General features: G+C 45.7%; 1 protein-coding gene across 1 annotated transcript in view; it reads left to right on the top strand.

The window, feature by feature from the left end:
- The first annotated feature begins 408 nt into the window (after window positions 1–408).
- LOC139047985 (uncharacterized) overlaps window positions 409–21,030 on the top strand; it is an 88,211-nt gene continuing 67,589 nt past the window's right edge. Inside the window, exons 1-5 of the mRNA XM_070522223.1 lie at window positions 409–476; window positions 5,525–5,560; window positions 6,909–6,926; window positions 16,866–16,975; window positions 17,445–17,546. The gene's annotated coding sequence lies outside the window, so the exon portion shown is untranslated. The remainder of the gene's footprint in view (window positions 477–5,524; window positions 5,561–6,908; window positions 6,927–16,865; window positions 16,976–17,444; window positions 17,547–21,030) is intronic.

The raw sequence follows: 21,030 nt of genomic DNA, 5'->3' as shown, positions 1-21,030 counted from the left end.
GGTTGATAAGGGTTTATGCTGGTCGCATGAAGTTCCATAACGCTGATAATGACAAGTTGCTGTGTGGAGATGAGCAAGTTGCACAGTGCTCACGCATACTCAGACCAGTGGAGTTTCTGCACGAATTTCTTTAATTTCCTTCTGTTCCTTTTTTACAAGGTTGAGCACTGTGCTACGCATAAGTTTGTTTGGCTTATGCCCGCTTTATTTTGTATTGACGAAAAGGGTTAAAGCTAGTAATTTCTGGGAGCGCAGTATTACAGGCGTATGTGACACGTGGAAGTGCTTTATCCCAATTTTGTGATCCGTTGTGGCGCACATGGAAATCAAATCTGCAGTCATTCTTTACCTATGCCCCGCAGTGGGTTTCAGTCATTTCCCAAGCAATCATCATTTAGGTCTCAGCAGGTGCGAGGCCTTGACAAAGAAGAAGTCCAAGCAGTGGAACGGTTCGGCTCTGCCCGCTGCAACCATGGGTAAGTGAGGTCTACATTCCGCGACTTCACCATTTTTATATTGCTTGCGCTATTCCGGGGCAAGCGTTACTGCCGCCGAACGGCGCAAATCCTCTACATGGGCTAATTAAAGAGCAACGCCTATCGGTTACGCTTATGCACCGAGGCTTCTGGCCATGGGTGTCTCGTGAACGATTTTTCTGTGAATGTTGTGGCAGGCGGCGAACAATCAGCATTTTAAAGCGATTAGCATTCTTACGGTACTTCATTCACTTTCCGGGGGCTGCCTATTGGCCTGTCTGTGCGTTTAAGCGTGTTCTCGCATACTTGGGTCACTGGGGCGTCCATGGTCTAAGGGTTAGATGATCGGGCAGCTTTATGATAAGCGAAACGTTTTTGAAAGCAAGCGTCGGCCCAACTTGGGTCATTGGAATGTGACATCGCACATGTGTCGCTGATAAAGTAAACCATTTTACGCCAACTTTCAGGCTACCCGCCTTGGTTGCTTAGTCACTATGGTGTTGGGATGCTAACACAAGTTCGCGGGATCGCATCCCGGCGACGGCGGCCGCATTTCGATGGGGGCGAAATGCGAAAACACTCGTGTACTTAGATTTAGCTGCACGTTAGAGAAGCCCAGGTGGCACAAATTTCCGGAGTCCTCCAATACGGCGTGCCTCAGAATCATATATTGTTTGAGCACGTAAAAGCCCATAATTTATTATAAACTCTCATGCTGTTTCATGCCACTGATGTGCTGCTTGTCCATTAGGCACTGACTACCGTGAGGAAACCCGGCGTAATTATCTGTACTGTCGCGAGAGGAAACGACAAACCAATCAGATCGGAGCGAACGGCTGTCTACTATTCAGCAGAAGCAGCCAATAATTCTTCGTCCTCATCATGTAGAGTCGCCGAAAAGAGCGTGATATTATCCGCTCCCGACAAAAACGGCATGGCCTCGATTCCCCGGCGCAAAGGGATGGGAATGAACTAAGCCAGGAAACTTCAGTTGCGTGTAAAGCAGCAAGCAGTAAACAAATCAACAAAAACAAGAAAAGAAGGTCCTCATTGCTTGCAAAATACCACAACGTTTGAAGACTTCAGTCGACGCAAGTGATAAGGCTTCAACGCGATGACGTGAACGACGTCAGAGTTAAGCGATCTACGGGTACGATGCCAAGTTTAAGCTGAGGGAACTTCGTGGCAAACTATTCTAAGGCGGCACCGAAATCGGTAAGGTCGAAAGTAACGGCGCAATAATTTTTCGGGGTGTTCGCTTCGACGAATAGGAGACCATGCCCCTACAAGATCACCTACATTTTACGTTATGGCTCTGGGGCGTCTGTAGTATAGGGGATCATCATTGCTTTGCTGAAACAAGATATAGAACCGCGCCATCCGCCGTGTCTCTTCAGCACTCTGAAGAATGGAGCTTGTATCTGGCGTGGTCGCCGTAGACGCTGTCGTAAGAGGTATCCCATCCAGCAATGTGACTTCGTGGACGCAAACCAGACGAATAGGGTTAAAGCCAGTAGTTTCCTTGAGCGCAGTATTACAGGCGAATGTGACACGTGGAAACGCTTTGTCCCACTTTGCAGATTTGATTGCAATCAAATCTGCAATCCTTTTATTGAGTCACTCAGTTCAACCATTGGTCTGCGGGTGATACGCAGTTCTGCATGGTCTGTATGGTATGGGGTTTCATTGAGCTGTAGGATTTCTCGCAGCAGCTATGCTGTGACCGATGAACAGCGATCTGAGATGACTACAGCTAGGGCACAATGGCGGAGCCCGATGTTTCTATGAAGGAGTTGCCCACATTGGAAGTTGCAGCGTTCTCAACGGCTTGGGTTTCGCATTGCCGTGTCAAGTAATCGGTGGCTAGAACAATCCAGTGGTTATCAGCAGTTGACTTGGGAAACCGGCCTAGTAAATCATTCGTGACTTATTCAAAGGGTACATGAGCGGCACATACGGGCTGGAGGCCATCAGCTGGTTTCATGGGTGGAGCCTTGTGGCGCCTGCAGTCGTGGTATGTTCTGACGCAGTGCTTGACGGTTTAAGTTTTTACCAGTAGTACTTCTGCTTGATCCTCGCGAACTTATGCTAGAACCCAAGGTGTCCAAAAGATGCTTCGTTGTGGCATGCACGTAAAATGTATTCACGAAGTGTACCAGGGACAAAGAGGTGCTACATGTTCTGTATGGGGTGGAAGTTTCCAGCATAGAGAACGTTGTTACGAAGCAAAAAAAAGTGACAAGTGACGCGTGAACTGATGCAATGGTTTGGGGTGGAGTCCTTTGTGATATTCAATTAGTGTTTTCAGCCCTCTATTGTTTGATTGCTGTGTGACAAGGTTACAAGATGTAAGTTCAGAAAGGAAGCCCCCATTTGTCCTCAGTATCTGCTGATGTGGTTTCGATGCGGGCACGGGAAAGACAGCTAGCTTCGGTGTGTTTCTGGCCCGACTTGTGAACAATTGCTCCATGAGGTTCATAAAACTGAAGGCCTCATCTTGCGAGGCACGTAGGATGATACGGGAAATTATCCAGCCAGCAGAGAGTGTGGTGGTATCACACGATTCGGAAGGGGCGTCCGTACAAGTTTGGCAGGAACTTCTTTATTATACCCTACACGAAGGCCAGACACTCTTTTTCAGTTGTCGAAAACTTTTCTCACCATAGGGCAAAGTGAGGCTCAGAAACACGCTCGACAACTGCTCGATATTGCACGAGCGTGTCTTCTAGGCCAACGTTGCTATAATCAGTGTGTACTTCTGTGTCGGCTTCTGTGTTAAACAGTCCATGGATCGATGGTGTCTGCCATGATTGTTGAAGTTCGTGGAAAGCGTGAGATTGATCTGGGCCCTAATTAAAGGTCACATCATCCTGGAGGGGGCGTTACAAGGGTTCGGCATTTTCATAAAAGTAAAGCAGAATATGGCGATAATAAAAATTACAGTATTGTTTCACTTCGTGACGCGGCTGACGCGCAAGTGTATGAGTGCAATGGCGCCCATGACGCTATCGACTCTCGGTGCACCTTGACGCGTATACACTGTGCGCATCGCCGATCTTATTCAAGACAGGGCTCGCGCTGCCGCACTATACGCAACAGCCACCGGAGTATAACGCCCCGTTCTAAGCATTCGCTTATTATTTTAATTGCCTTGCTTGGTGTCAGAGGGCACAGGCCAACATGAATGCTTCACACGCAGTGACTGCGGACACTCACTGTCGAAAGGCTGGCGTGAGGAGTCGCCTAAATAAACGTAATGTGTACCCGGAACAGCTGGTGGCGAACGCTGTGCACGAAGGCGAGCTTTCGCGTAGAAACTCGGCATCTTGCGTGGGCCAATCTTTCGTTATTGTTTCGCACATTTAATATCTCAGTCTGAGACGATTTAATACAGAAGGCATGTGCTGTCGCTGTTTTGCTTCGTGACATTTATTTGTCGTGTGTAATTCTCAAAATTCCGAGGAATAACTTTGTATAGAGTGTAGGACAAATTATAAGCAACTTTTGTGTTAAAAGAACACCCTAATGCCGCATTGAATGCTTCGCGGCCTCAAACACCACCGATTTGAAGAGCTGGCCAGTTACGCTTGCGCGTAAAATTCGATAGACACACGACTGCTTACGTGGTGGAATGCGAAATCATTATACTGTTTGTGCAGCTCGGAACGTCATCAACGCGCTCATTTTACACAGTCATGACGTGGCGCCACTTCCTCCGCATTGTCTGCGTCGCACGTGCCCAATGACGCAAGCACTAGGCCACACGTTTAATCAGCGGTAAGGCTGCGACGTGACGTGTGCAATCACGCACGCACTGGGTGCACCTTCAGGAAGCCACAAACGCGGAGCCGCCTCGACATTCGGGAAGCCTGCTCGTCTCGCAACCCGGACGTCCGGGTTCGTTGTGTTTTCCTTCACAATGGGGGGGACGCTGGTGGTTCGTTCACAATTTATAGCTGGTTTTCAACTTCAAGGGTATTGGTAATACATCTGAAGGCTACTTCGCAAATGCCCAAGATATGCTTCATGTAATAACTATTGTGAAACGCGGCACATGTCCAGGGACGCATACCCAGTGTACCAAACTGGCACAATGGTCGGTTTTGAGGCGGGCTCCCCCAGGACAGCATGGCCATGCTCTACCCATTTGACCATCGATTAACCGGTGACCCATGTAGGCAGCGCAGAGGTTAGCAGCGGAATAAGCTATACGTAAAATAGCAGATACATACTGGTATACCGCAAAGTGGGAACAGATGCTAAAGGATGCAAACAGCAAAAAAAAAAGGGAAGGTGAATGGCGGCATTCAGGGAAGCCTACAAGCCGAGCTGACATACAACCCCTACCCATATGGCGATACACTCTCAACTTCACCTGCCCCATTTCTGTATATCTCTCCCCTTTAATGGCAGACGGTGCCTTCATTTGGTTCCTATAATGAAGGTCACGGTAGCGCCGCGTTAGTCACTATCGGTTCTGATAATATACCCTGCTTAGAAATTACTTGCCTTAGCATGCTACCTGGTGAACACCCTATAACTTCTAGTATACAATGAAATTTTCGACAGATATGTAACACATCGAACATACTTGTTAGGTATATTTAAGACACGGTGTCCATTGGCTGTGTTCGAATCCGCAAGGACCGTTGCTAACGGTATCCATTTCATGTATGGCTTTTTAGTTGTAATAAACAGTGATCTGAAACTATAATGGGAAATTTGCTGATACTCTCGTTGAGAATAAAATGTTTTTCTAAATTTGATGTTATCTGCGTGCAGTGTGGCTGGAAATAGATATGAGGTTAAAAATTGTGCTGGCCCCTTTAGGTAGATTTGGCTAATCATTTTCACATGAGATGATATATAATAATAATAATAATAATAATAATAATAATATTAATAATAATAATTTGACAACCCCGTCTTTAATATCTATTTTCAACCTTCGCTAAATTATTGAAAACAGTGACTGATTTAAATAACTTTGCAATCTGTTAAACCACGCATATCCATTGACCGGTTTCTTGGTTCTCTTGCTTTCCTAGGGGAAGAATCAATGATGTCCGAGGTGTCGCAGTCGGGTAAGTAAAACACACATGCCGATGCAGCAATTTCAACTTCTACACGACAGTGAATAACTGTACTCCCGATCGAACATTGTCCTGCACCGGCACGCTTTTGAGTGCGACACGAGAATACGAAAGTTGCGCTTTCAACAATAACATTGTAAATTATAGACACGTGAGTGATAGCAACTCCAACTATCCATCCAGAAACCTGATTTATGGATGAATGGTTTGGTTTGGTGTTGACTTGGTCAGAAAATTTGAAACGGGCCGCGTAGCCTTGGGCCTCATTGCCATACGACCATTTTTGTGAAACTTTAATTCCCGCGAGATTTAACGTGACTAACGCTGGACGCAAACGTGTTCATTGACAACCTCAAAGTCATGAATGCCGCGCTACGAATATTGTACCAAAGCAAGAGTCCCAGATGGTCGCTTTAATAAAAACAGTGAATCGAGAATAATGCCCTCGAATTCAAAAGCTTCAGTGTTCCTATAGGAAACGCTTTGAAACCTGGCGATGTCATAGTGACATTTGCACTAGTTCTTTTTTTCGGTGACTGCTCGAGGATTCAAATCCCGGACGCTGTGGCCACATGTTGACGGGGGAGAAATGCGAAAACGTCCGCGTCCTTTACATCGGGGGCGTGCTGACGTTGTCAAAATTAATCCCCAGTCTTCTACTGCGGCGTGCTTCACAAGCAAATTGTGGTTTTGGCACTTCAAAGCCCAGAAGTCTGTTCCGGGGACTCCATTTCACCCGATAACGTCTTTGTGTTATCTCGCAGTGCAAGACGTGCTGGCAAAGTAGTTCCGAATGCAGCGAGTGTCGTGTATTCTCGTGCGTCTTCGCCTTGTTCTTGCCAGTGCGCTGCTTCGCCACCAAGATTTCATGGTTAATTACCAACTCGCCCTACATTCCACATTCGTGAAATATTGGGAACTTCATCGGATGCTATCATTGATTCTATCTGTTGTGTATGTTCTCGCCACACGTTGATTAATCAGATGGCACGCCCGACACGAATAGGGCAGCAACTTTCGGAAGGCAGGTGGGCACCGCCGATTACGCTGGAACATTTGATGAGTAACGCACGAAAGCCAATGTCCTTGACCCGGAGACCACATTTGCAACGATCACCGAATTTTCTGGCCGCTATCGTTCTCCTTGAGGGTTACTTCTTTGTCTGTGTGTGTGCGTGTGTGTAGCGATGTAGCGATGTTGAGCGCGCTACATTACACATCGTAGTGTAGCGCGCCCAATAAAGTCGTCTCCACTGTTAATTTAACATGAAAATACCTTGCACCGATTGTTACGTCCTGCTATCTTCATAATTGGCGTTCGTATTTTTTTTTCTTTCAGAGGTGTCTACTGCGAGCAGTAAGTACCGACCGTAATTTGTTTTCCCTTCCTTAACACATGCAGTTTGTCCAAGGTGTTCCTTCACAGTATACGAAAGAATTGCGTAAACTCAGACACCTTTCACAACCTTTAGTCATTTCCGCGCCTCACTTAAGCGAACAATGATGGCGCAAAGAAACGTGGCTGGCTGAGATCAATAACCAGTGAGCGAAAAGCCACACAGCGAACATCGAATTCGTCCAGTTGCCTCGTAACATTGAAGTGCTGCAAATTTAAACAGTGGATAATGTGCAGGTGGGCAGGGGGCGCATACTATTCGCACACGAAAGGGGGTGGGGGTCAGGGGGCGGGTACGGGGAGGTGTTCTTGCACTAGGAGGGCAGCGCGCGTCTATGCTTGAGCTCCGCGAGTGGGTCCCTATGTCCCTGCATGGCTAAGCGCGGATGCGCGCGACGTTTCGTGGACGTGATGCGCGGTAGGTTCGGAGACTGTATTCACCCGATCTGGCTGACTGCTTCTTGCACGTGACGTTTTCGCGCATTTGGTTCGCGTTCAAGCGGGATGAAGCACGACAGTGAATTTGCTGGCGGCATCTGCTGCTTTTCCTCACGAGATTGTTCGGGCAGCGAGTGTCTGCATTCGTCGAGTGAGGTGTGTCCATGTTTGCCTGTGTGCGCGTCGAACCGTGCTTGTTAATTTAGTTAGTGAACGAATGTTTGCAGCTGATTATACGGCTCATAGATCTACCAACCTTTCTGCGTAAAGCTACCTACTAATTTGCTATCACAGTCAATGCTTCTCCTTTATTGCGAAACTGCAATTTCCCAAGTACAACAAATCCTATTGATTTCTCACCTGGGAATCTTAGTGAGAATATTTCACTGCTTTACACGAATATGAATAGATACACCGAAGTTGAGCCACTAGCTAAACCTTTCTCCTTAACATAGCAGTAAACTTTCACACAGTCCACCAAAGCATGCATGGTTACTGGCACTTCAAATGCATATACGACTGTTTTCGTCCCAGTCCGTTGTCAAGCATGTGGGTCCATCTCTGCGGCAGTGAAGCACCAGGAGCAGTGGCTAGTACCCACGTAAGGCAGATCCCTTAAGCACTCAGCAAAGTGGCGCAAATATTACGTATACTACTTGGATTCGCGCATACCACATGCAGAACAGGCTACTTTTCAATAAACAACGAGCACAAAACAAGCATCGGAACCACATAATTGATGTTAAGTCGTCATTGAAAACCATGTGAAGCACGTAGCGGTTCACGCATACGTTTCCTGTTAAGGATTGCTGTTGCGCAAGCTCCTCCGTTGACGGCAGCTTACGACGTAGTGAGTGACGTCCCTAGACTTGCATATATAAAGGAACCAGCCTAGCGACTGATATCGTTATAGCCCCACTATGTGCAGTGCCGCGCTGTCAAAGTTAATGTTATTCGCGTTACAACCATGGATACAAATTACCATTACTGCCAGTACTCGAAAGCAATAAGGTACTGTGCATCCCCGTCATCAGTTGTAGTGGTAGTTTTCAACAGCTTCGCTGCACATCCACTTTCGCAGGGCCGGAATGGCGAGTCAAGTTTGTTTCACTTCCAGAAACAATTGTTGTTAAGTAACCTTTGAAAGTTTCACCTTCACAAATTCACAAATTCACACACACGAGCGTATAAATTTTTTAGTGTAATGACACAAAGATTTCCTAACGCCAAGGTGTGCCAGTAGACAAAAAATAGTCCGGTTAGTGATTGTGTGCGAACATGAAGGAGGAAAATCTCTCCACCTGCTCCCCCGCACTATATATATATATATATATATATATATATATATATATATATATATATATATATATATATATATATATATATATATATATATATATATATATCTTGTGCGTTTGCAACCGTATGGAGTGTTGTGTTGGCATTAGAAGTTCACCTTGTTAGAAATAGCTCCCGAAAGCGAATGTTCATAGTCTGACTTCGCCTCGGTGCTTCTTGCCCAAAAATTTTGCTGAACGTGAAAATAACTTTCTTTTTTGTTCTTTTCAGGTGGGGGAGCGTAAGTCATACTTTCTATCAATGTTGTCTTGAGGAACGCGTATTGATTAATTACTGGTACTGTGTAGTTTTTGTAGAGGCAATAAAAGGGAAGTGACATCAAGGAAATTACATGTAATTTAGGTTCACCAGAAGGTCCTCACAAAAAAAACGTGCTTTGAAACCTTCATGTTCGAACACATTTCTTATTTCTGGGCCGGAACATCAGATGTGTCCGGTTGAGCCAGGAATGAATTCAGGAAGAGCGCTAGTACGAAGCCAGTTTATCGAAAAAAACTCATTCCTCACCAACGCTAGCGATTGCACCCTGTATGCGAAAGCGACCGCGAGCATTACAGAGACCGCAGGGTGGCTAGAAGACGCCAAGCATACGACTCGGCGCCGATGTACAGAACTTTAGGGGCCTTCGTCCTGCCTGTGCACTAACGTCAGCTGTCGCAACGCAAGGGTTGTTTTTCCACCGATTGGAGAGGCTTTCGACCTACAGTGGATACAGTGGCGTAGCCAGAAATTTCGTTCGGGGGGGGGGGGGGGCGCTGACATTGTAGGTCGGCCTCCTCCTTAAGAAGCTTAAGCTCCGGTACTTATCTAGATACATGAAAATACGTTTTTCTCGGCAGCCACTAGACCAAATTTGACCAAGTTTGTTGCATTTAAAATAAAAACTTCTATTCTACTCACTCTTAGTTTCGATTTTTTCATTTAGGTTGTCAGTTTTTTATTGAAATTTGGAAAAAAATCACAAATTTTCAGAAAACGAAACAATCAACTTTAACACTCTGTAATTCAACAATAAAAATAATATCGCAATTCTTTGAAGTGCATCCAATAGTACATCTACAGCGGACAAAATTGATATGTTGCACATATATCTCAAAGAATTTAGTAATATGGAAATACGGCTTTTGCAGAACCCTTGTACACAACGTAACCAGTTCACGTAATTGACATATCAAATTTGTCCGCTTTGACTGCTATAATAAATGCCGTTTACAAAACCGCGATATCTGTTCTTGATGCAGAGCCATTAGCTTTAAACCTCGTGCTTCTATTCTTATCAAAGTCTCGAATTTTTAAGACATTTAAACAAAATTCAGACCCTAAATCGTAATTCCGCTTCCAACAGACACTAGAACTTATCTTTCTCTCTCAAGTGCAACAAATTTCAAGAAAGGCGATCGAAGAGTTATCTCAGAAAAGTGTTTCTGCGTTTTACATGTATTTGAATAGGCCACGTCAGAGTTAGGCCGGAGCTAAAGCTTCCTCTTAAGCAATTTGTCGAGTTCTCAAATACACGAATAATAACTGCATTGCTATTGCCAAAGATGCTGCAAACGAATTCTTGAGCGCTACACACTGTCTAAAGAAGTAAAATATGCATTTTTTCATAACAGAATAGACTCGTATACGTGCCAAAAATTGAGCGCAAGATACCTTATATCAATGCTTCCATGTTTTTGTCTATTTAATAGGTAAAGAAAATATAACACGAACCTCAACACTACATCAATTTGAAACCAGCAGAGCAGTACCATGCCGCTGATATGAAAAATGTACCGGCCATGAAATGAACAAGTTGATGACAAATGTGTTAATGAAACTTTGTCATTCAATAACCTTTTTCACATTCTTGTACATATGAAACAGCCAGTGAAAAATCTCAATGACGCTGTCATTTGTTCGAATGTATTACGCAGGAGCAGTCGTGTGTCCGGTCGTGTGTCGTGGGTAATTGGATCGAAATTATAGTCACAACACAGAGCATCTACAAAATATACGAGTGCGAGTCAAATGAAAATGAGCCAGTGGGAATACATGACAAACGGGGTATTTTATTTAAAAGTATAGTCTTCATGAGCATTTAGACATTTCTTCCATTGACTAGCAAGTTGCGTGATTCCTGTCTCATAAAGCTCCTTGGGTTGCTGCTTCAAAAAGCCTGCAACTAACTCTTTCACGGCGTAGTCCCACACGAATCTGATTCCCTTGAGATGTTTTTGCAGCTGCCCCAACACTTGGAAGCCGCAAGGCGACAGGTCTGAGCTGTGTGGCGGATGTTGCAGCGTTTCCTACTGGAACTTTGCCATTTTTATATGAACCACATCAGCGACGTGGGGACGGGCATCGTAGTGGAACAAGATGACCCCATTCGTCAATTTTCCACGTTGTGTGTTCTTGATTGAGATTCGCAGCCGATAAGTACTTTCACAATAGCGGAAACATTTGATAGTCTCTCAAGACTTAGCAAATTCTATCTGTAATGTCCACTGACGGTCAAAAAAAAACTCAACACCTTTCCGGCGGTAATGGCGGCCTTTGCGTTCTCTGGGGGTGGTGAATTCGAATGTTTCCACTGTAAGCTTTGCCGTCGTTTTTCAGGTAGTGGCACCATCCTTTGTCCCGGATCACAGTTGCAGACAATAAGTCGTCACCCTCATTATGATACCGGATCAAATGAGTCAAGGTAGCGCCGATCTTCTCCGCCTTCTGGCGGTGGTTCAAAATATTGGGCATCCATTGCGCACACAAGATCCGATAACCAAGATTTTCATGAATTATGGCGTGAACCGAACCGTGACTGATGTCCACACGCTCTGCCAGTTCATCGGTCCTTAGGCTCCGTTCTTGTCTCATCAGATCATCAAGCTTTGGAATTTTGTTGGGGGTGATTGCACGATGGCTTTGGCCCGGTCTTGGATCGTCTTTGCAACTTTCATGTCCTTCTTTGAACCGTTTACTCCAACGCTTCACCGTGGCCAATGAAACGAAATGTCCAACGAACAGGGCAGCCATACGGCGACAAATTTATTTTTGGGAAATACCTTCAGCTGTCAAGAACCTCATGGCACCACGCTGCTGAACTTCTGGAGCATCTATTACGTCACGCAGCCATGTTCAACCCAGTGTAAAAGAGCATTAAAGCACATTCATCCTCACACCTGCGTGTCACTTTTGTAAATGAGAGATGCCTGTGTGCTACGCGCATGCCTCGCAGATAATGAATCCAACCATTATTGCGCGGGGTGGCTAGGCTAACTTTCATTTTATTCGCCCTCGTACATTATAAATGCAAAGATACAATTGAATATATATACAAATGCGTAGATACAGCTTGATAAAAGGCAAAAAAGTTCCACCAGAAACAAAGTTCCCTGCACGTATACACAAAACGTGACAACAAGATATATAAGTATGCGCATAACTATCCAATAAATCTGCCTATTTAAGAAAAAGTCACTGTATGTAATGCGTCAGACAACGCAAATGAACATGCTGCGCAATCACAGATTCACAGAATCCTAGATCCCGCCCCCATTTCATCCAGTCTCCCCGATGTATCGCGCGCGACGGAAGGCGGCGCGCTTGCTCCCCGCTTTTCTCCTTTGCGCACACAAGACTTAGCCACCGTCGTCAGCTCACCCATTCCACTCCCTACCCCCTCAAAGTCAAAGTAGAAAAAATAAATAGGAACGTAGTTACTTTGGCTGGCTATAGTGTCTCGACATGGATGACCTGGTGTAGGGGAAAAAAATGTTGATATATTTTTTATGTGACATGACGGCACGAACGAACCACCACAACACTTCGTCTCATTGGACCTCGCTGCGTGCTATGCCAACTTGATTGATTGGTTTACTGATTGGTTCTTTATTCGTTTATTTTCCGGATAATGTGTTGATTACGCTTGTCTCGTTGTATGTTCCGATGTAGGACTTTAGAAAAGTCAACGCATCTTTGGCATCAAATGTTTACAACTACATTAAACCTACAATGTTCCGCAATTGAAAATCTGAAGCACAACTTTGGAAATGTCAATCCACCTTTCGGATCAAAAGTTTTTGAGAATTGATACGCATAAAGTTTCGGAATTGACATTCATGTGCTTCGTAGATGCCGCGGCCTCCGCGACTTGCGGCGGTGAGTTCGTTCGCCATCAAAGCGCCCTTGATATTTGGTGCTCGGATGGGGCTCCTTGCGTTATGTGACTCCAGGTGCATGAGCATTGCCACGAAATCCAGCCCGAGTTTGCAATGTTCACGGTGAAATGTCTTTTCTAGCGTGAAAAGTACACTCTAGAGAAAATCCAGAATGATTTCTGATGCCGGAGGCTGCTTTGGTAGGCCGTGCATGGACAGCGCGAAAAAATTTCGGACGGGGGGGGGGGGGTTGGCTGAAGCACCATAAGCCCCCTACCCCCCTCCCCTGGCTACGCCCCTGATTATTACCTATTGAAGTCAGCTTATGGCAGAGTTCACTTGCGAAGGAAAAGCGTGATGCATTGCCGCATATTATTGTGTGATTAATATCCTTTGCCTGCTCCTAGCTTTTGAATCCATCCATCCAAAGCCGTTCCCAGTGGTCCATGTTTTCCGCTAGCTCGGGTCAGTAGCTAGTATCTTGATCTTCTTGAGCATGAACACCGGAGCGCCTGGTTTTCATTATTACAAACGCAACCTTGTGGCACTGCGTAATGGCTGTGCGCATGTGTGACGAGTGTAGGCACCCTTCGAGCGCATTACGTAATCGGAATGGCCGCATGTAATCCGTTATACGTTTTTGTTTCCTTCAGTGCGAGTAGGAATTAACACATGAGCTACACTACGCAGCTGCGAGATCAAGCTCGCTCGTCAATCAGATGACCATGGCTAACTACCACGGAATAGTTCGCTGTCATTTCTGCCCTCAAATATATTTATACCACAATACTAAAAAGAAAGACAGAGAGAAACAGGGAGACCGAAAGAAGCAACACATCCCCTTTTTTTCATTTCGTTCATTTTTCACTAATTAATTTGCGCACAATTACAACCTTAATAGCTGCAGCCTTCGGGATACTTGTGAAACATTCTTCGGCCGTAACGAATTCTATTATTCTATACAAGAGTTACTTGTATACAACAGGTACGAAGCTTACGTGTGCCCTCAGATTTCTCAACTCTTTACAAACAAATTCTCTATGGTAGCCTGCAGCGGGAAAACAAATCGGTGTACCGCGATGGCTTCCCTCAGACGGCACGATATACGTCTTCGAAAGGCTTATGCTTTGTTTGTCGGCCACGAACACTCGGCGTAGCAGAAGACAAGCGCGATGCAGTGGTGCTATGCCCACACAGTTTTAATTACGCTGCACTCACCGAACATGCGCAAAACGTTTAGCACCATCATTAGACGGCGCTGATAGCATCGAATGCCACGGGCTGCTTTGTTCCCGCTGCAAAAGATCGAGAGGGGACTTGGCCGTGGACGTGACGCTATCGTGATCGTTGCATCGTCAGCGTTCAAGTTTCGTTGTCCGACTCATCAGGTCCTCGTCGTATCGCCTTTTGAGCTAATCCAGTCGGCCAGTTGTCCAGCACCTTCTACTACTATAGCTATGCGCTCATGGTCCTGATGCCATCCTTGTCGTTTCATTGCCGCCAATATAGCTTCGTCATCCGACTTTCGTCCTGCCCTCGCGGTTACGACAACGTCGGCAAACATACGTCGTGCATTCTTTGCCATATTTTTATTTTGATGATGCCTTGGACATTTCATTATCGCCGTCGCAGTCACGTCAGCCTATACTTGCCATGCCGTGTTCGTCACGTCTTTCAGCCCAGCCAGCGTCCCAAGTTTTCGAATAGCTTGGCACACTTCTTACGTGGTCGCGGCCATGATGCCTTCAAGCCCTTACAGCGTCCTCACTCCAGATTTCTCTTCTGACTCTCGTCATGTCATCATCGTCATGCAATCGTTAACCCAATCGTTTCGATTCCGTCATGATGATACCATCATAGTGATTCCAAGATCGTCACTGCTTTGCTTCATCCCATTCCCATGCCGGCTTCCTCACGGCGTCCTCGTCATGCCATCTTTGCCGTACAATCGTCGTCGCAAAGCCGTTCACTCCATCGTCGTCCTACTCTTGTAGTCATGACAATCTCCCCATTAGTTGTCATGCCATGCTCTCAGTCTTTCGTCTTCATACGCTAGTCGCCATTCATTCGTTGTGACACCACTATGTGATACCGTAGTGATCGTTTATTCATCGTCCTTTTAGCGATGCTTACCGGCTTTTGTCATACCTTCATCGTCAGCAGTTGTCATACCATTGTTGTTGTGCCATTCTCATTATTCTGTCATCTTACCAACGTCATCATTTCGATAACGCCATCCCATTGTCATTGTGCAGTGATCGTAATACCGCCTTTGTCGTCCTATCGGCGTCATTGGTTCGTCGTTGTCCTATAGTAATCATGTTTTAGTCGTTCAGTCCTGACTATAGCACAGTTTCTCCTGTTATCGTCATCATCTTGTCCTCGCACAGGAGAGTCGCTGTCAAGCCGCCGTGGTCTTTCCATCGTCATTATTCAAGCTTCGTCATGCTGTTGTAGTCATATGGTAATCGTTTTCCATACGTCATCATATAGTCTTCGTAATAGAGTCAGCACCATGCGATCGTCGTCATACACTAATCTTCATCCCACTTTCGTGATTCCGTCGTATTCACGCTGAAATCGTCGTTCTAAGGTCTTCATTTCAGAATAGTCATCTCTTCATCCACCGGTCATCATTGTAATAGCACCTTCGTAGTTTCGTCGATGTCGTTCTTCTGTCGTCGTTCTCTCATCGCCAGGAAGTCGGCGTCATGTTCATATGCTCATGTTCATGGTCTACCTTGGGAAGGGTCAGTAATAGCAAATTGGGCCGATACTGGAAACAGTGTATGTAGCGTGTAACCGAATCAAGGAAGTCCCAGAAAGACTATTACGTATACTCAATACACGTGCTATAACTGATATGGCGTGTCGCTTTATTGCTTTAAGGATAATCGCATTACGGTCGACAGTGATCGGGAGATGAGTTCTGCCAGAATTTTTAATAATGCCTTCAGTGTTCTTTTTCAGTAACTGTTGATAATATACCATAAAAACATAACTATGAGTATACAAATATATCCTAAAGCTTTAAAAAATTAATCTACATTGCATTCGCTCTTCAGGTACACCAATAATTCAGGAGTTTCGATTCACAGCTAACGTGAAGGGCAACTTCACGTTAGCTGTAAGCTCATTGTGCATCACATCTCTTCGCTTCAGCACATCAAATTCACCAAATGGTGACGGTTGCGTTTAGTGAGGAGTTCGCATTTAAAATAAAAATTTATCGCTTAACCTTTTTTAACGAGTCAATTTTCGTCGAATCTATCAGAGAATCCTAGCCCCCAATCTTAACTCTGCTTGCTACATATAGTAGAATTGGAATTGTTTTCTTAAACGCACCAAATTTTATTCAACTCTCTTTCGCTGTTGGGAATACTCGGAATATTTCGGCATTTTACATGTACTTGAAGAAAAAGTCAGTTGGCTTCAAACCAAAGCTTCTTAATACAGCCAGAATGCAGTTTCCTCTTACGGATGGTTTAGTGGCCAAACTATTGGATAAGGTTCACAGGTGATGGTCATGCTCAAAAATAACAACGAAATAAAACAAGAGGGCACCCCACGACCTGCTGATCGTATTGCTGATCGTACGTATTGAGCTGTCAAAGGAAATGTACAGTTCCTAACGCGTCAACATCAGGTTGTGGCGTAGTCCGCGCCTCCAGTAAGGTTATAACCCGATGTTCCTAGCCCTTCTATCTGGTCCACTGTCGGAAGACGAGGAATATTCCAGCAACGTCCAGTATACGTGTCAAATAGGTTTCCGTCTGACTGTAAGACCCATCTTAACAAAGCAAATAGAATCCGACTGATTCTTCACCTTTTTTACACAAAGGACGGGACACAGCGCTGTGCTTCCGCGTCCATGTGCGTCTGAGCGATCGTGTAAATAATACCATACCAAGTAGCCTACCAGTCCCTCCTGTTCCATCCTCACCACTGTTTCTTTAACCCTTCGCAGGCCTGGAGGCGAAGGGGGATCGAAGGCTCCCATAATTGCCGTGGTGGTGATCCTGCTGCTCCTGGGAGCCATCCTTATTTATTTCGTGACATCCTCCGGCGGGACAAGCGGTACGGAGTTTCTTAGAACGCAGCAAACGGTAGCGGATTGCTCTCTTGATTGATTGATTGATTGATTGATTGATTGATTGATTGATTGATTGATTGATTGATTGATTGATTGATTGATTGATTGATTGGTTGATTGATTGATTGATTGAGTGAGTGAGTGAGTGAGTGAGTGAGTGAGTGAGTGAGTGAGTGAGTGAGTGAGTGAGTGAGTGAGTGAGTGAGTGAGTGAGTGAGTGAGTGAGTGAGTGAGCGAGCGAGCGAGCGAGCGAGCGAGCTAATCCCATGTTTCTAGTTTTATATCTCGAATAATCACATGGGATACGAAAGCTGATGTATCGGGGAGAAATTGGAGACAAAATTTTACCAGCCGATGATTTTTACATCGTGTAGCTCTATCCAAGTGGTCTGTGTTGCATAAACGGCTCAAGTTGTACTGATTCGATGTTATTGCATTTCTGCACACATCCAGACACTGTGACGGGCGAAGGCGACGCTAGCTCGGGCGGCGGCAAAGACGGCAGCGACGCAGGCTACACTGGTGGTAGCTCTGGAAACACCGCCAATAAACCGGGTGAGTAGCTTCTTTTTTTTTTACTTCACGCCTTCGGTTCTTGTTGCAGTTGTTTTCTATGGGGTCACCGCTGGCGTTTCACACTCGTGAAGCATCAAACGCTGTGTTTAAGCTTAGGTTAAACAAGCTTAAACAGCTAATTTCAAAAACAAACAGCGAATTTCAGTTACTACAAAAGAAAAAAACGATAATAGTTGATTCGCAGCCTGAGGTGCGCGTGAGCAATTCGCTATTTTCTCATCCTTATTTGTGTGTGTTTTTTTTTTTTTTGGGGGGGGGGGGGGGCTGTTACAAAGCATACCACGTAGCTGAGTGTAATGAAATTCGAACGAGGCAGTTTATCTGGGCCCGTCGAGGCGCTGACATGTTTTTATGCAAGAACGGTGACCTGCCGCTGTGCATTCCGCGGTATGTGACACGTCTTGCTCATTCAAGTATTAGCGTAAGCTATCACGTATCAAACTAAGCTCAAAGAGTCTAAAAAACAGTCACGCCTTCAATTCCTTTACGCATTGACACGCAAAGATGGAAGTGGGATGGGGGCGTGAGGGGCCATCCCTATATGGTATATTCCGGGCGAGTGCAAAGGAGTAAAATGATATTCATAATAGCTGTCACGCCCTGTGCTCTGTTTGTTATATGTTTGGTGACATTACCCGTCGTTGCGACGTAATAGGTGTGGCGTCGCGTTGCTGACCCCGAGGGTGCTGACTGAAGCGACGGCCGCGGTGGCCTCGTTTCGTTGTGGGCGAAATCAGAAAGCGCCGCTGTACCACGCACCGCGTGCGCGTTAAGAAATCCCCGGGGGTCCAAATTTACACCGACTTCCCCACTACCGCGTGCTTGATAACCTAGTCTTTGTTTTGAAATGTTAAAGCCCCCAAATATTTTTTTTTCGACATTGCCAAAGAAAAGGCATCATGATACGCGCGAAATTTGCTGAGCTATCCGCGGCGTCGCAAAGCAACGCAATCGGCAACACAATCTGGCCAGCGGGAAAGATAATAAGTAACTTTAGCGAGCTCTACGAATTCTAAACTCGTTCGTTGCCTCTAGAAAAGCGCTGATATCCGGTCATTTTATGTTTGAACATTTTGTTGCGGGACGTTGTTGTCACAACGTATACTGCGATACATAAAACATGTATCCTGATCAATGGTCCATGATTACGTTGCGCTCAATTTTACATAGGCAAGAAATAAATAAAAAAAATGCGGTTTTACGTGCCAAAACCACTTTCTGATTTTGAGGCACGCCATAGTGGAGGACTTCGGAAATTTCGACCACCTGGGGTCCTTTGACGTGCACCTAAATCCATAAGTACACGGGTGTTTTCTAGACTTGGCACTAACTCCACCCAAATAACTGAATTTTATTAGCCCGACGTTTCGGAGCCCATTCGGTTCTTTCTTCAGAGGTGTTGTTCTTCGGGGGGCGGCGGTGCGCAGCTTTGAAAGCGTCTTTTGTAAATAAGGGAAGGGAGGGCACGGGAGGTGGAGAGACAGTTCACAGACGGGAAGGTGGGGGAAAACTAAAGGGGGGGGGGGAGAGGGGTTTGTTGACGGCTGTCGTGGTGCTGGGATGACCGGTGCTGGGGAAAGCGCACGCGAGGGTGCCCTTGATGGGAGGCGAAGGGTGGGGGAGGTTACAGGGTCGCGCCGACGTTTTTGTGTTGGTGAAACAAGCGGGAGTCTACCTGGCTGTGCGTCCTTTTCTTCTTTTCGTCATGTCGCCAAGGCCATGGACGTACAACGATAGTAGGGTGCCCTTCACGCGGTTTAATTTATTCGCCGTATTTTGAATGTGTCATGATTCCAGTAGTAGTCTCTTCCGCGGGTTCATCTCTGTTTGAAGGATTTCAGTTTCCTGGAAAGCAATTTTGTGGTCGGCGTCTTCAGAGTGTTCAGCGACGGCGCTGCGAATACGGTTGAATGTTCTGACGTCGTTCTCGTGTTATCTGATACTGATTTTTGGCTTCCCCGATGTACGACGCCGTACAGTCGGCCCAGCTGATATTGTAGACGACGCCTTGAGCTTTTTCTTTAGGTGGACGATCTCTTGGTTTAGGTAGGAGGATATTGAAAGTGTTTATTGGTTTGTGCGCCACGTTGAGGCCTTCCTTTTGTTAATATTCGGCTAAGCGCTTCGCTGGTACCTCTGACGTACGGAATGGACACTCGCTTCTGAGGATGGGGAGAAGTCAACGGCTGAAGGTCCCACACTATGCTTCTTTTTTGTTTTCTGGTTGTTTTTGAATGAAGTCATCTGTGTAACCATTCCTCTTAAGTTCGTTGAGAACCGTTCTTTTTTCTTTCTTTTGATCCGATTCCGATAAGGAATGAGTTTCGGCTCGTTTTAATAAAGAATTTACAACAGACGCCTTGTGGTTTGCCGGACGGTCGGATTGGAAATAAAGGTAGCGGCCTGTGTGGGTTGGTTTTCGGTAGACTGAAAATCTTAGAATGCCGTCTTTTCGTGTAACTTGTACATCTAAGAATGGGAGCGATCCGTTCTGTTCGCGCTCATATGTGAACTGTATATCCGGGTCTATGGGGTTTAAGTGTTTCTGCAAGTTTTCCACTTGCCTCGTCTTCACGATGCAGAAGCAATCAACTACGTACCTGAGAGACTTTTGGTTTCGGGCAAAAATTATTTAGAGCTCTCTCCTCGATTCTCTCCATAGTCAAGTTAGCCATGGCAACGGAAATTGAGGCCCCCAAAGGAGTTCCTTTAACCTGTTTGTAGTAGCTGCCTCGGAAGGTGAAATAGGTATTGGACATGCACAGGTCGAGAAGGCGGCAGATTTCGTCTACACTCAAGGGGGGGTCTCGCTGAGCTTGTCGTCGCGACGATATGCTCAGCGAGAGAACCCGTTTGAGTATATTCTGGATATATATATATATAGAACTAGAGGAAAGGGAACCGAGTTACCCGACTTTACGTTGATCACATCACAAGAAGCCAACCAACAGAGACAGCAAGGACAACATAGGGGCAACACCTTGTACATGCTAACTGAATCAGAGAAATGACAAATCAATGCAAATAAACATGGATGGAAAAACAAGTGGCAGCTTGTGACAAACGATCCCACATCTTCGTAGTGCTCGTGCCATGCTTTTACCAACTGAGCTACCATGGCGCCGATTTCCCATCCACTTTCCGGAGTATATATGATTTACTACTAGATCTAACCCTGGGAGTGTTAGCCAGTGCCACCACTCACAAAGCTTGGCAATGGCAATGATGGAAAACATTTGCAGGCTTCTGCAGGTTTCTTCTGCAGGCGTCACGAGTACGTGCTAAAACATAGGGAAGGCAACTGGCTTGGCAACACAAGCTACTAGAACGTAGCAAAGTTGCCAGATTCGAGACCCGCGTTATTTATCGATGAGAAGAACAGTAAACGAGGGGCCCGACTTTTCAGTCATCCACATTGGCGTTGAGGCGTTGTCCAAACACGTTCAGCGGAGCTAGAGCCTAG

The sequence above is a fragment of the Dermacentor albipictus genome, chromosome 7 (genome assembly GCF_038994185.2).
Source record: "Dermacentor albipictus isolate Rhodes 1998 colony chromosome 7, USDA_Dalb.pri_finalv2, whole genome shotgun sequence".
Classification (NCBI taxonomy): domain Eukaryota; kingdom Metazoa; phylum Arthropoda; class Arachnida; order Ixodida; family Ixodidae; genus Dermacentor; species Dermacentor albipictus.
Note: the sequence above shows the minus strand (reverse complement) of the source record. Positions and strands in the feature narration are given on the sequence as shown.